The following is a 14806-nucleotide window of genomic DNA, read 5'->3' on the forward strand; positions in this document are numbered from 1 at the left end:
ACTCAATATGATGTTTTCTAGATCCATCTATTTGCCTTCAAATGTCAATCTGTCACTATTTTTCTCTGCTGTATAGTACTCCATTGGGTATATGTATCACAATTTCCTTATCCATTCTTTGGTCAAGGGGTATTTAGGTTGTTTCCAGATTCTGGCTATAACAAACAATGCTTCTGTGAATATAGTTGAGTACATATCCTTGTGGTACGATTGAGCATCCTTTGTATACCCAAAAGTGGTATTGCTGGGTCTTGAGATGGATCGTTTTCTAATTTTCTGAGAAATTGCCATACTGATATCCAAAGGGGCTGGACCATCTTGCACTCCCACCAGCAATGCAGGAGTGCTCCCTTTTCCCCCACAAACTCTCCAGCTTAAGTTGTCATCAGTGTTTTTGATCTTGGCCATTCTTATAGGTATAAGATGGAATCTCAGAGTTGTTTTGATTTGCATTTCTCTGATGTCTAAGGATATTGAACATTTCCTTAAGTGTTTTTTAGCCAATTTAGATTCTTCTGTCAAGAGTTCTCTGTTTAGGTCTGTACCACATTTTTTTATTGGATTATTTGTTCTTTTGATGACCAATTTCTTGAGTTCTTTGTTTGTTTTTTTAAAGATTTATTTATTTATTTATTTATTTATGTATTTATTTATTTATTTATTATGTATACAGTATTCTCAGTACTCTGCCTGCAGGCCAGAAGAGGGCACAGATCTCATTACAGATGGTTGTGAGCCACCATGTGGTTGCTGGGAATTGAACTCAGGACCTTTGGAAGAGCAGGCAGTGCTCTTAACCACCGAGCCATCTCTCCAGCCCTTCTTGAGTTCTTTGTATATTTTGAAAACCAGTCCTCTGTCCGATGTGGGTTGGTGAAGATCTTTTCCCATTCTTTAGGCTGCTGTTTTCTTTTGTTGACTGTGTCCTTTGCTTTACAGAAGCTTCTCAGTTTCAGGAGGTCCCATTTATTAATTGTTTCTCTCAGTGTCTGGGGTAGGAAGTCCTTCTGTCTATGAGTTGCTTTTATTGTTTAATGAATAAAGGTACTACTTTTGCCTATAGCAAGGCAGAACTAAGCTAGGCAGGGAAAACTAAACTGAATGTTAGGAGAAAGAAGGCAGAGTCAGAACGAAGCCATGTAGCCCCACCAGAAACAGACTCCAGAACTTTATCCAGTAAGCCACAGACTCATGGCAATACACAGAGTAATGGAGATGGGTTAATCTAAGATATGAGTGAGCCAGAAATACGCTTAAGTTATTGGTCAAACAGTGTTGCAAATAATATAGTTTCTGTGTAGTTATTTCAGGAGTCTGAGCGGCTAGGAACCAACAAAGCAGCCTTCTCCTATAACAAGTGTCTGTACTATTGGGCTTATATTTAGGAAGTGATCTCCTGTGCCAATGTGTTCAAGTATACTTCCCACTTTCTCTTCTGTGAGGTTTAGTGTGGTTGCTTTTATATTGAGGTCTTTGATCCATTTGTACTTGGATTTATTTATTTTGTGTATGAGTATTTTGCCCCCCCCCACGTGCCTGATGGCCATTGAAGTTAAAAGAAGGCATTAAATCCACTAGCAATAAGGACTTCGTTGTGAGCCGCCTTGAGGAATAGGAACTGACCTCATGCTGGGAACTGACCTCAGGTCCTCTGCAAGAGGAACACGTGCTCTTAGCTGCTAAACTATCTTTCCCACTTAGAAGTATTTATCTGTTTGTTTAACGTGTATGAAGTGTTTGCTTGCATGTATGTGTGTCACATGTGTGTAGTACCTTCAGAGGCCAGAAGAGGGCGTTGGGTTCCTTGGAACTGGAGTTACTGATGCTTGTGAGTCACCATGTGGGTGCTGAAAACTGAACCCTGGTCCTTTGCAAGAGCTCTTAATGGGTAAGCCGTCTACAGCCCTCACCACTTCAACAACAGACTTTGCTCTGGCTTGGTACAGAAACTCATCAGTACTGAATTGTGGAAAATGGTGACCATTGATCCTCATATGGAGTCAGAAACTCCAGAAAAATCTCATGGGATAACTATTGGGGAAATAATTATTGGGGGTTGAAGACGGTGTTCTTGACTGTTTGTTGAGTATAGTCTCTGCCACCCATTTATATCCCTAGACCCTATTGAAATGTTTTAAAAGAAAATGAAGGCTGTGTGCAGGCAGTCCTACTATTTTTATCTGCCAGCCCTGTTTTTTTAACTTTAATTTAGTAATATGCTATCAATTTTGGATGACCCAAAAGTATCTGCCTGTCTGCTACTCAAAAACAAAAAGATCAGAACCTGCTTCCATCTGTTCATTCACTGAGACTGTGTTGGGTCCGATGTGTGTGCTCTTGCTAGATGCTGCGTTTTCAAGGGTGACCTGAAGCCCCTGCTCTCATGGAGCTAATCACCAATGAATGAGTGCGGGAGACACACAACAACACACACTGAGTGAGTGCAAGAGACACACAACAACATACAATGAATGGGTACAGGAGACACACAACAACACACACTGAGTGAGTGCGGGAGACACACAACAACAAACACTGAATGAGTGCAGGAGACACACAACAACACACTGAGTGAGTGCGAGAGACACAACAACACACAATGAATGGGTACAGGAGACACACAACAACACACTGAGTGAGTGTGGGAGACACACAACAACACACAATGAATGACTACGGGAGACACACAACAACACACACTGAATGAATGCGGGAGACACACAACAACACACAATGAATGAGTACAGGAGACACACAATAACATACATTGAATGAGTGCAGGAGACACAGTAACACACTGAATGAATGCAGAGACACACAGCAACACACACTGAATGAATGCAGGAGACACACAACAACAGCTGAAGACTGATCCATTCGATGAAAAATCGGGGTAGCTTTGTAGTCACAAATTTGATTGTCAGATGGTGGGGCCTATACTTCAGGTAAAGTGGCTGGGGAACTGTCTCCAAGACAATGACATTTGAGTTGACATTTGAATCAGGAGTCAGTCATTTGAAAAGGATCCCAGGGAAGAGTGCTGCAGACAGAGGGATGACAGAGCCAAAGGCTCTGGGGTGGAGGAAGGGTGTGGTACTTTTGAGGAACAGAAAGGAAGCCCCAGAGCTGGGCTGAGTTGTTGGGCCGAAGGCATGGGAATAAGAGATGGGGCTGCAATCTGTGCCAGCTGGGGGCCCCAGAGCATATCAACAAATCCTAGTTTTGCCAGGTGGTGGTGGCGCACACCCGTAATCCCAGCACTCGAGAGGCAGAGGCAGGTGGATCTCTGACTTCGAGGCCAGTCAGGTCTACAGAGTGAGTTCCAGGACAGCCAGGGCTACACAGAGAAACCCTGTCTCAAACAAAACAAGACAGAAAGTTCTAGTTTTAGCTTAAGGGAACCAGGGAGCCATGGATAGTGTTAGAGCAGTTAAGTAACCAGGCCAGAGGGGCTTCACAGGTAGCTAATGTTTCAAGAACATTTCCCTAAGCGTGGCCACAGAGGCTCTGTTTGTGTCTGTAGACAGCTCCCGGGCCTCAGGCGTGTTCCACTGAGCAGTACCCATAGCCATTAGAAATGAGTGTCCTGGTGGATGGCCTTTAATATTCAACGGGGTTGTTAATGAGTGATCCTCTATTCCAGGAGAGTTCATACATTTTTCATGGAACCTGTTTGCCAGAAGGACCTAGGGGCCCCCAGGAGATAGTCACCAAAGGGGAAGTCAAGGGCGGGTAGAAAAGGTTAACTTGAAGCAGGTTTATTTGAGTAGAGTTCGGAATAGTAATTTTTTGGTGCATCTGGTGCTGGGGGTGGCACTGTCCTGGCCTGTGGCAGGCAGGCACACGCTCAAGTACTTAGTTACACGCTAGGCTGGGGTGGGCGATGATTGAGGACCACAGGGTTGTCTTCATCGAAATTAATTCTCAGGGCTAGTACCTGTATGCTGACCATGCCTGAGTTGGATGACTGATTGGTGTGGACAGAAGTCAAGAGACTTTTTTGAGGAATATTTACTGAAGAGTAAATTAATGAAAACATTTTCCTTTTTTGGTTTTTCAAGGCAGGGGTTGTCTGTGTAGTCCTGGCTGTCCTGGAATTCACTCTGTAGACCAGGCTGGCCTCGAACACAGAGATCCACCTGCCTCTGCCTCTCAGAGTACTGCGATTAAAGTCATGTGCCACCTGCTTGGTTATTAAAACTTTTTTCCCCTCAAACAATATTATTCTAGCAATCTGACCACATGGAGGAACTCACAGCGGGTAGGAGGTGGTTCTCCTGCCTGACTATACTGTTGAACATCAGTGGCTCTGATGCCATGGGTATCCTGGAACCCAATAAAGCAACAGTGGCTGCTGAGAAAGGTGACTCTCAGTGGCACAAGATAGAGATATCCCTCGGCTATAGTGAATTCAACCAGAATAGATGCAGGCAGCAGAAAACAGTGTGCCGTGATTGCCGTGGAAAAAAAGGAGATGCTGTGGTTTGAATAAGAATGATCCCATAGGCTCATGTATTCAAATGCTTACTTGGTGCAGGACAATTGTCTATATTCTGTCAATTATGTTTTAAATAAACACTGATTGGCCAGTAGCCAGGCAGGAAGTATAGATGAGACAACCAGACACGAAGTAGAGGCGGGTCAATGAGAACAGGAGAATTCTGGGAAGAGGGAAGCTCCCTCTGCAGTCCTGTCCAGACACAGAAGAAGCAAGATGTGACTATGCCGCTGAAAAAGGTACCGAGCCATGTGGCTAGCATAGACAAGAATAATGGGCTAATATACATGATAAGAGTTAATAAGAAGCCTGAGCTAATGGAACAATCAGTTTATAACTAACTTAGACCTCTGTGTGATTTCTTTGGGACTTAACGACTGTGGGAACTGGGCAGAACAAGGACTGGGCAGGACAGAAAACTGCAGTCAACACTCACTCACCATGGAATGACACAGTTTGAGGATTAGAGGTATGTCCTTGTGGGAGGAACCCTGTCACTGAAGGTATGCTTGGCGGTTGTGACAGCCCCCACCTGGCCCAGAGTTTCTCTCTGCCTGCCAGTGGATCAGGATATAAAGCCTGAGCTACTTCCCCAGTACCGTGTGTGTCTCCACACTCCCTGTCATGTCAACAGACTGTGACTCTGAATCTGTAAGCAATACCCCAACTAAATGTTTTCTTTTATAAAGGTTGCCTTGGTCATGGTGTCTCTGAAAGCTGTTAATCAGGTCCTGCTTAAGTGGAGAGGAGAGGGAGCTGGTGTGCCTTAGTTCATGTCTGCAGTGTCCTCCAAAGGCCATTGCTAAAGGCTTGGTCCTCACTCTGTGCTGCTATTGGAAGGTAAAGTGGGGTCTAATGGGAGGAAATTTGGGTCATTCAGAGAAACATTACGCCAGTCACTTCCTGTCACCTCTTCTACTTTATGTTCCTGCCGTGATGTACTGCCATAGACCCAAAGTACCAGCGCCAAGTGACCAAGTTCCTCCAACACCAGGAACCAAATACACCTGTGCTTCTCTTGACTGTCTCAGGCAGTTTGTCACGGTCACGGTAGCCTGTAGTGGACTGGCACAGGTATTTATCTCTCCCATCCATCACTAGCTGAGGGCTTTTCCTGGGGACACTTGGCTAGGTGTATATGCTTCCGCAAAGAGAGCCCTCATCCAGGTCACAATGAACACTCTTTAGTGAATAGAGTGAGCATTGAGGGGCTCTAGGGAGGGCCCCAATAACACCTGCTACACCAGCGACCACCCAAAGTTGTGTGCGCAGGGGACCTGATCATATCTGTGTCTGTGTTAGTTTTTATCTCTGGCCCTATCTCTAGCCTCATCCTTGGTTTGTTTTTCTTCCTTCTCTCCTATTTATAATTTTTACTATCTGGCACTGAGTTAGATATCCTTAAATAAGAATGCATAAACTGTTTTAATTCTTTTCTGGAACAAGAAGGAGTATAAATAAATAAACACTAATAAACTATAGTGTTTTTGGTTTCAAACATTTTTTTTGCAGTCTGAGACTTTGGAACATTCTTTTTTCTTTTTCTTTCTTTCTTTCTTTCTTTCTTTCTTTCTTTCTTTCTTTCTTTCTTTTTTTTTTTTTTTGAGACAGTCTACATAACCTTGACTGTCCTGGAACTCACTCTGTAGGTCAGACAGTCCTTGAACTCACAGAGATCCCCTGGCCTCTGCCTCCTGAGTGCTGGGGTTAAAGGTGTGTGCCACCATGCCAGGTTCTTGGAACATTCTTAGCCACTGGTGTCTAGCATCATGTGAAACATAGCGAAGATATTTCCTTACCGTTCTGCAGCAGGGCACACAGCATGCAGCACACAGATTTGTTTGCACTCTGACTCTTGGACCGATACAGATACAGAGGCACAGTTATCTCTGGCCCTTCCTCCTTGAACCCAGTGTCTAGCTAGCGCTGGGCATATAACGGCTGCTCCATAAGTACGAAAAAAATGAATTAATGAGAAGTATAAAACCTGCATACGATAATGCCCCTCATGGCTCCCTCAGTTAGAAATCTGCCAATGGACTAGAATTATGTGTTTCATAAGGTCAGGGTTGCCCTTGAAATGACTGCCGCGTGGCTATGCTTATTCTCATGAACACAAGCTGGGAGGTAGAGACTAAAGATAGTTCTAGCAATCATGTTGGAAAATGTTTACCCAGCGGGCTACATGTGCATCTAAGAACACCCAATGGCAATTCAGATGTAGGCTGTTTATGAGCCTAATCTTTGCTTGTAGGTGTCCTGGCAAACACTTCCTAATAATAGCCCTGTGGAGAAAAGAATTACCAACCACGTAGGAACCCAGGCTCCCTGGGAACCTCAGATGCTAGGAACTGAGTAACTGTTTTACATTCTATGAATCAGAAAGACTCTGTTGTTTAAGTGGAGGGTCACAGGCATTTGGAGATCTGGGGGCTTGTGCTGTGGTATTTTTTCCCTTAAGAGGAAAACATAGTAGTTTTATTTCATAAAAAAAAACAAACAAACAAACCAGGCACTAGAGGTTAAAAGTGATTATAGTCTTTTACAGATTCTTCAGATTCTGTTATGTGACCAAATTTTCCTGGGGATATGCAACATGCATATCTGTTCACCCCAGAAAGGGATCGCATGACAGACCGAAGTACAGATGCCACCGAAGTTCCGCGTGGTGAGCCAAGTTCTGTAGGTTGAGTTGTTTACCTTTCTTTTTTTTATTTTTATTTTTTTTAATTTATTAGTTGTTTACCTTTCTGTTTCAGAAGCTTCCTGCAGGATGGAAGGTTTTAACCTCAGAGCAAACTGTTGCCCAGCAGATTTCATGGGCAGTGTTGCCCTCCCATGCTTTGGGGAAGCCCCATCTTCATACATGTTGGTCTTGATTGTCAGTTTGACTGGATTTAGAATCACCCAGAAGATTGGTGATGTCATCTGTGGGCAAATTGGTGTTTCCAAAGAGGATTAACTGAGGGTGGGCAAAGACAGCGTGGGTGGCAACATCTTATGGCCTGGGCCAAATGAAAGAGGAACAGTAGAAAGCCAGGAGTGAGGGTTCGGAGAGTGGCTCAGGGGTTAAGATTGCTGGCTGCTTCCAGAAGACCCAAGTTCGAGTCTTAGCACTTATGGAAGCTCACAACCATCTGTGACTCCAAGGGATCCTATACCCTTTCCTGACCTCTTTGAGCATCAGGCACCCACATGACACACAGGCAAAACCCTCAGGTAGATGAAATAAATCTCAACTTGCTTTTCAAAGGACACAGTCTTGTTTGTTGCTGAAGTCTTGCTCCTCTGGTTCTTCCAATCTTTTGACTTCTTCTTCCGCTTTGTTTCCTGAGTCTTAGGAGTAGGTTGTGCTGCAGATGCTTAGGCTCAGACAGGCGCTCCACAGTCAGCTGGTTCCACAGTCAGTTGCTCTCTGCGTTTTGACCAGTTGAGGATTTTGGTAGTGGTCTGTTTTAGTTACTTCTCCATTGCTGTAAAGAGGCACCATGTCCAAGGCAACTTATAAAGGAAGAATTTATTAGGGGCTTGCTTACAGTCTCAAAGGGTTAGCGTCCATTGACCATGATGGCGGGGAGCATGGCAGCAGGCAGGCATGGTGCTGGAGCTGAGGGCTTTACCTCTGAGCCACAACGCGAGGGGAAACTGGGGATGATGTGGGCTTTTGAAGTCTTAAAGTGTGTCCCCAGTGACACCTTCAATAACAAAGCTACACTTCTCCAGTTCTTCCCAAACAGTATCATTCAAATATGAGAGTGTATGGGGCCATTCCCATCTAACCACCACAGTCTCCATGTGATACAAAGTCTCTTTGATGGTGTGGTTGTTTGAACGAGACTGTCTGCTATAGGCGCCATGTTTGAACATTTGTTCCCCAGTTGATGAAATTTTAGGAGGTATGGCCTTGTTTGAAGAAGCATGTCACTGAAGGTGAGCTTCAACAGTTTTGTTTGTTTGTTTCTTTGTTTGTTTGGGTTTTGTTGTGAGGTAGGATCTCACTGTGTATACTGACTAGCTTGGAACTCACTGTGTAGACCAGGCTGGGCCTCAAACTCATAGACATCATCTGTCTCCAGAGTTTTGGGATTAAAGGTGTGTACCAACATGCTGGTACCAGGTATGAATTGTTCCTATTGAGTGGGCTTTAAGATCTATTAGATGGATGTTGGTTACCCCAAAGACTTAAGTGCCATGACTGGACCCTTGGGATCGTCTTACAGGCTGGTCATTGTTTGCACCTCGGTGTTTGCTTTCTTGCCTTGGCAGCATCCATTGCATACTCTTTGTTTGTTTGTTTTTGTATTTTTGTTTTTCAAGACAGGGTTTCTCTGTGTAGCCCTGGCTGTCCTGAAACTCACTTTGTAGACCAGTCTGGCCTCTAACTCACAGAGATCCTCCTGTCTGTTTCTGCCTCCATAGTAATGAGGTTTAAGGCATGCACCACCACTGCCTGGCTCCATTGCATGCTCTTACTGGCTGCCTCTCCATGCTCTACCACCTTACTCTCTTGGATGTGTTTCCTTTACCTCCCAAACAAGCTACACAAGGTGAATCTTTGTCTCAGGTCTTGTTGAGGGAGGGATTGAAACCCAAACATATTTAGTTCATCATTAAAATGTATCCTATGGCTAAATTAGGAATTTCTCACTTTTGTTAATTTATTACATATGTATATATAAAATTTTATCTGTAGGGGTGTTTTGCCTGGTTATAGATCTGTTCCGCACATGCATGAAGTGTCCACAGAGGTCAAAAGGGGGCGTCAGATTCTCTGGAATTGAAGTTACAGACAGTTGTGAGCTGCTATGTGGGTGCTGAGAATTAAATTAGGTCCTCTGGAAGAGCAGCCAGTTTTCTTAACTGCTGAGCCATCTCTTGGCAAATGAATATTTGTTCATTCATTCTTCCCTTCTCTCCCTGCCCTTTCTCTTTTCAGAAACAAGTGCTTTTGTGCATGTTTTCTTATGCTTAGGGTATCCTAAGTTCTCTGGATTGCTCAATGAAACTTCTCTGTAATCCATTGTCCTAGAGTTCTGTTCTGTGGCTGTCCTTTTTTATTCTAAAATTTTCCACTTTGCCTGGTGCACTGTACCACTTTGGGATGTGAATGATCCTTCCTAAGACAGAGGGAATGGGAAGGAAGCCTTGTCCAGTGTTTATCTTGAATGACACCAATTCTGTGTTTACTTTGAATGAGTCATCACATCTCGGAGCTAAAGCAATTCTGGGCACTGACTAATCTATTGATTTTTCATGTTTTCTTTTCTTCTATGCTACACTGCCTGTCCCTGGGCCTCCAACATACATTACCCTCCTGGGAGGTTTCCAGTATGCCAGCTATAAAGCTATTCTTTTCTATCCCACTTGGTAAGCATATTAAATGTTGGCGAGGATTAGGTTGTTATAGGGATAATATATTATTTACAAAAAAGATACATCATTCTCAGGCCTCAGTACTCAGCCATTTGCATCAAATCACTCACGACACAGCTCATGAGTGATTGGATCTGAGAATTGCTCCTCTCCTTCCAGACTCCTGAATTGCATTAAAATGTCATTTAGCCTCATGGTGTCTTCATTCTCACCTGGAAATAGGAACAGCAATGTCCCCTCTGTCTGGTCGAGTTGTGGTGGGAGGCAAGTGTGGTGGTAATAAATGTCAAACCTTTGAGAAGTACACGGTCTTCCACAAAATGGACTGCTAAGGTGGCTGTTCTAATTTTGGCTCCCCTCCCTTGACAAAAAAAGTATCTTGACGAAAAAGCAGCTTAGGGAAGGGAGGGGTTAATCAGCTTGTAATTCCAGGCTATCCCAGCATCATGGGGGAAGCCAAGGCAGGACTTCAAACATCCAGTGACATCCCTTCCAGGGTTACTTCTCCACTCTCGGATCTTCAGCTCCCCTGCCTAGGGGATGGTGCTGCCCACAGTGGGCTGGGTTTTCCTGCATCAGCTAACGAAGACAATCCCCCAACAAATGTCTACAGGCCAACCAATATAGATGGTCCCTCTTCTCTGGTGGTTCTAGGCTGGGTCAGGTGACAACCAAGCGACCCTCACACTACGTATTCTATACCAAGAGGCAGCCATATTCCCTGGAAGGCTTTAGAAGCCACATAAAGATTTACAAAAACGGGCCCACCGGTGAACTTGAATGCATCCTGTAAGCAGAACGATTCTTTCCTTGGGACGTTTAAAAGTCAAAAACCTCACAGGTGTTTCTGGTCATTATGTGAATTTACTCTGTCTGTGCCAAAGAGTATTAGAATCCCACTGTTACAAAGCAGGTTAGTCCAACAGGGACTTCCTGCAGTGGGCAGAGGAAAACTTGCTCACAGGAGAAAATCAGGAGAACGTTCTGGTTGAAGGTAGCCATAGACTCTGAGCAGAGCTCTGGGACTAGGGAAACACTTGTTATAAGTACTTACTCTGCAGTACAAGCTAAGAGACCTGTGTTCGGATCCCCAGCAGCACAGCACACGTCTTTACCCCTGCCCCCACTCCCCACTCTCCAACCTCCCACCCCAGTGCCAGTGCCAGGGTGAGGAGAGAAGTGGGTGGGGATAAACAAGTAGATCCCTGGAGCTTGCTGGTCAGCCAGTCCAGCTGCCTCTGTGAGTTCTCAGTTCAGGGAGATGCTGTCCCCCCAAAATGAGCTGGAGAGCAACCGAGGAAAACACCTGCTGTTGATGTCTCCCCTTCAAATTCACATGAACGCATGTGCACTTACATGAAGATGTATGCACACATGTACTACACAATCAAAATGAGGAGCAGAAGGAGGGAGACGAATGGGATGGGAGAAGGAGCTCAGAGCTCCAGACCTGAATACTGTTTTGGAAAAGTCTCATGGATGAGAACCAGTTGCCACAGGGATTGGCACACAGGGAGCCCACAGGGAGCAGAACAGCCCAGAGCCATCTGCTAGGGGCAGCGCTTAGGGAAGTAGCAAGACGGGGAGGTTTTCTGCACATAAAAGCGTGGAGGCTTTAGGTCCTTACTTAGATAAAAATGAACTACTGTCAACCAGAATGCCCCTGGGCTTTCTCAGAAACCACTGTCAATGTCAGGTCTTCAGTGGCCAGCACAAGATGCTTTGCCGACCGTCTTCCTGACCTTGGTTGTTCTCTGTGGTTTGGTATGCTAGTGTCACCTACCTTGGGTTGTATCCAAGATGGCTGTTGCTATGTCAAGCTGGATTCACACAAACATTACAGAGACTCTAGACTCTGGGTATCTCTTCCCCGCAGTGCTCACTGTTCCTTGGGCAGGAGCGTGTGAGCTGGATAGCGGTCACATCCCAAGTCCTTGAAACCAGAGAAGCTTTGCCTGCTTCACCATCTCAGATTAGTTAAGACCCTTAGGGAAGTGCTAGTCAATATGGGCTGCAGCAGCAAAATGTCTTGTATTGGGCCAGCTCGATGACCCGTAGATAAGGGCACCAAACCTGACCACCTGAGTTTGCATTCTGAGATCCACGTGGTTGAAGGAGAGAACAACCACTTTGTGAAAGTTCTCTTGGTGTGGGCACACACACCCACTGTAACTTAAAAGAATCAAATACCTTAGACTAGTTAATGGACAATAGAATTTATTGATCAGGGTTCTGCAGGTCTGGAAGTACACGGTCAAGTGCCCGCTGATCTGATAGGCGCATATTACTCTTGAATGGTGGCATCTGTGTTTTCATAGAACAGACAGGCAGAGGAGCCCCTCAAGATCTCTTTTATAAGGGCACAGCTTATGCAGGAGGGCTCCATGTTCAGGACATAATTACCCTCCCAATACGATCCATTTGATCAGCTTGAACCAGCTGCTGCAGTCTGGGAAATGATGTGCAGGCTAAGGTAGGTCGGCCAACGCCTACTGTCTAGTTAGACCAGTCTCGTGCATACGACTGTTTCAGACATTGCAGGAAGCTGGCAGCCCCTGAATCTATGTCTATCATGCGAGGAAAATACAGCCTTATACCCTGTCAAACCCTTATTCTCCTAATGAATCTATTACACTTTTGAGGCTATAAATAATAGATCCGTTCCCTTCCTTCCAATGCAAATATTTTGAAAAATTTAATGATTGCTTTCCAAAGCCTACTTTTGAAATCACCCTCCTAAGGTTTGTGCCAACGTATACTCCCACAAACAGATGGCGGTGGGCACTCTTGAATCATAAAAACTGTCATTGATCTATACTGGTGGCTCTCAGCTGGGGGTGATTTTATTGTCCCTCCTCTCCCAGGGTGCTGTGGCACTGACTGAGACATCTTTAATCATCACAGGTAAGGAGATGCTGATTTTTCTGGTGGCAGCAGGATGGGATGCTGCTGGGAACCATTCAATGTATAGAACGTGTCCCCACAGCAAGAATTACCTGGACTAGCAGGGCGGTGGTGGCACATGCCTTTAATCCCAGCACTCGGGAGGCAGAGGCAGGCAGATCTCTGTGAGTTCGAGGCCAGCCTGGTCTACAAGAGCTAGTTCCAGGACAGGAACCAAAAGCTACAGAGAAACCCTGTCTTGAAAAATAAAAAAAAAAAGAATTACCTGGACCAGAGGTTGAGAAACCCTGGCTTATACAGACATATATACGCCATTTTTAAAGGTTTAATATATATGTATATTATATAATTATAATCATATTATTTATATTTATAATTATATTATATATTTCTATTATATATATATAACTTTATATGAATATTGGTTTTTAGAGATAGGGTTTCTCTGTGTATCTCTGGTTGTCCCAAACTCACAAAGATCCACCTGCCTCTGCTCTCTGGGATTAAAGGTGTGCACCACCCCTGCCTGGTTTTGACTTACTTTATATTTTTAATTCCATGTGTGAATGTGTTTCTGTGTGGAAGCAGGTACTTGTGGATCCCAGAAGAGGGCGTTAGTTCCCATGGAACCCAATGTGGGTTCTGGGAACTACACTCAAGTCTTCTGAGGGAGCAATGAGTGTTCTTAACTGCTGAGCCATCTCCCCAGCCTATATGATTCATATTATTAGACTCTAAATTGATCTGAGCAAGAAGATTTGCTCTGGAATGATGCTACCGAACACATGTATCCTGGGTTGGTCCTGAATCCTGAAGTGTACTTGAGGTCCTGTTTCCCCAGTTTAGAGGATGCTGCTGAACATGACAGGTGGAGGTTTCCAAGGTAACCAACTGAATAGCTTCAAAACCTCCCTTCCAAACCCTGCTTGACACTTAGTGTTGAGGACAGTGGTCACCGCACTTCAGCAAAAGAAGATATGGTTCTGATATGAGACTTACCGATGCTTAGTTTATTTCTATTCTGACTATATATTAGTCAGGGGTTTCTAAAGGAACAGAACAGACAAAATGAATATACACATTAAGAGAGGATTTGCTAGGTGGACTTGCAGGCTGTGGTTCAGGCAGCCCCACAGTGGCTGTCTCCAGATGGAAGGCTGAGAGTCTGATAGCTGTTCAGTCCATGAGGCTGGATGTCCCAGCGGCCGTAATCTGGCCATGGAGTCTTGGAGCCTTCCTACTTCTGCTAGTGCTCAGTGTGTGCTGCATCCTGAAGACGTGGTATGTAACGTCAGTGGAGAGATGCTGCTGCAGCAGAATAGATGAACCTGTCTGCAAGAGTGAGGGCAGGCAGGCAAAGAGCAACCCTTCCCTCTTCTGCGACCTTCCATGAGGGCTGCTGCCACCATGCGTCGGGTGGTCTTCCCACCACAAACAAGCTCATCAGTCACGCCTCCCAGGCGTGCCCAGCAGCTCGTGCTTCTGTTGACTCCAGATGCAGGTCAGTCAACAACCAAGATTAGTCACTGATACTTGGAGTGTCATGTGATATGAGGAAATTTAATGCCTGGCAGAATAGAAAAAAAAATCACCAATCACCAATGACAGTCCATATTCTTGCCAAATGTTTCCACTTGTTTGGTTTTGAGACAGGGTCTCACGCTATGCCTAGCTTAGGCTGACCTGGAACAGACCATAGCACCCAGGCTGACCTCCAACTCATGGCCGTTCTCCTGCCTCAGCCTCCTGAGTGCTGGGAGTACAGATGGAGCCATCCCACTTGGTTCCAAATGCTTCTTTTCAAAAATAGTATAGAGAAGGAATAAAAAAACAGAAATTGGGGCTGCAGACTCAGTGGCTACCTGCTCTTCCAGAGGACCTGAGTTCTGTCCCTAGTACCCACTAAGTGACTCACAACCACCTATAATTCCAGATCCAGGCAGGCCAGTGCTCTCTTCTGGTCTCTGAGGGCACACACACACCTCAAAGAGACTCTTTAAAAATTTAGCAGGGCCGGGCGATGGTGGCGCA

The sequence above is a fragment of the Microtus ochrogaster genome, chromosome 2 (assembly GCF_000317375.1).
Source record: "Microtus ochrogaster isolate Prairie Vole_2 chromosome 2, MicOch1.0, whole genome shotgun sequence".
NCBI lineage: Eukaryota > Metazoa > Chordata > Mammalia > Rodentia > Cricetidae > Microtus > Microtus ochrogaster.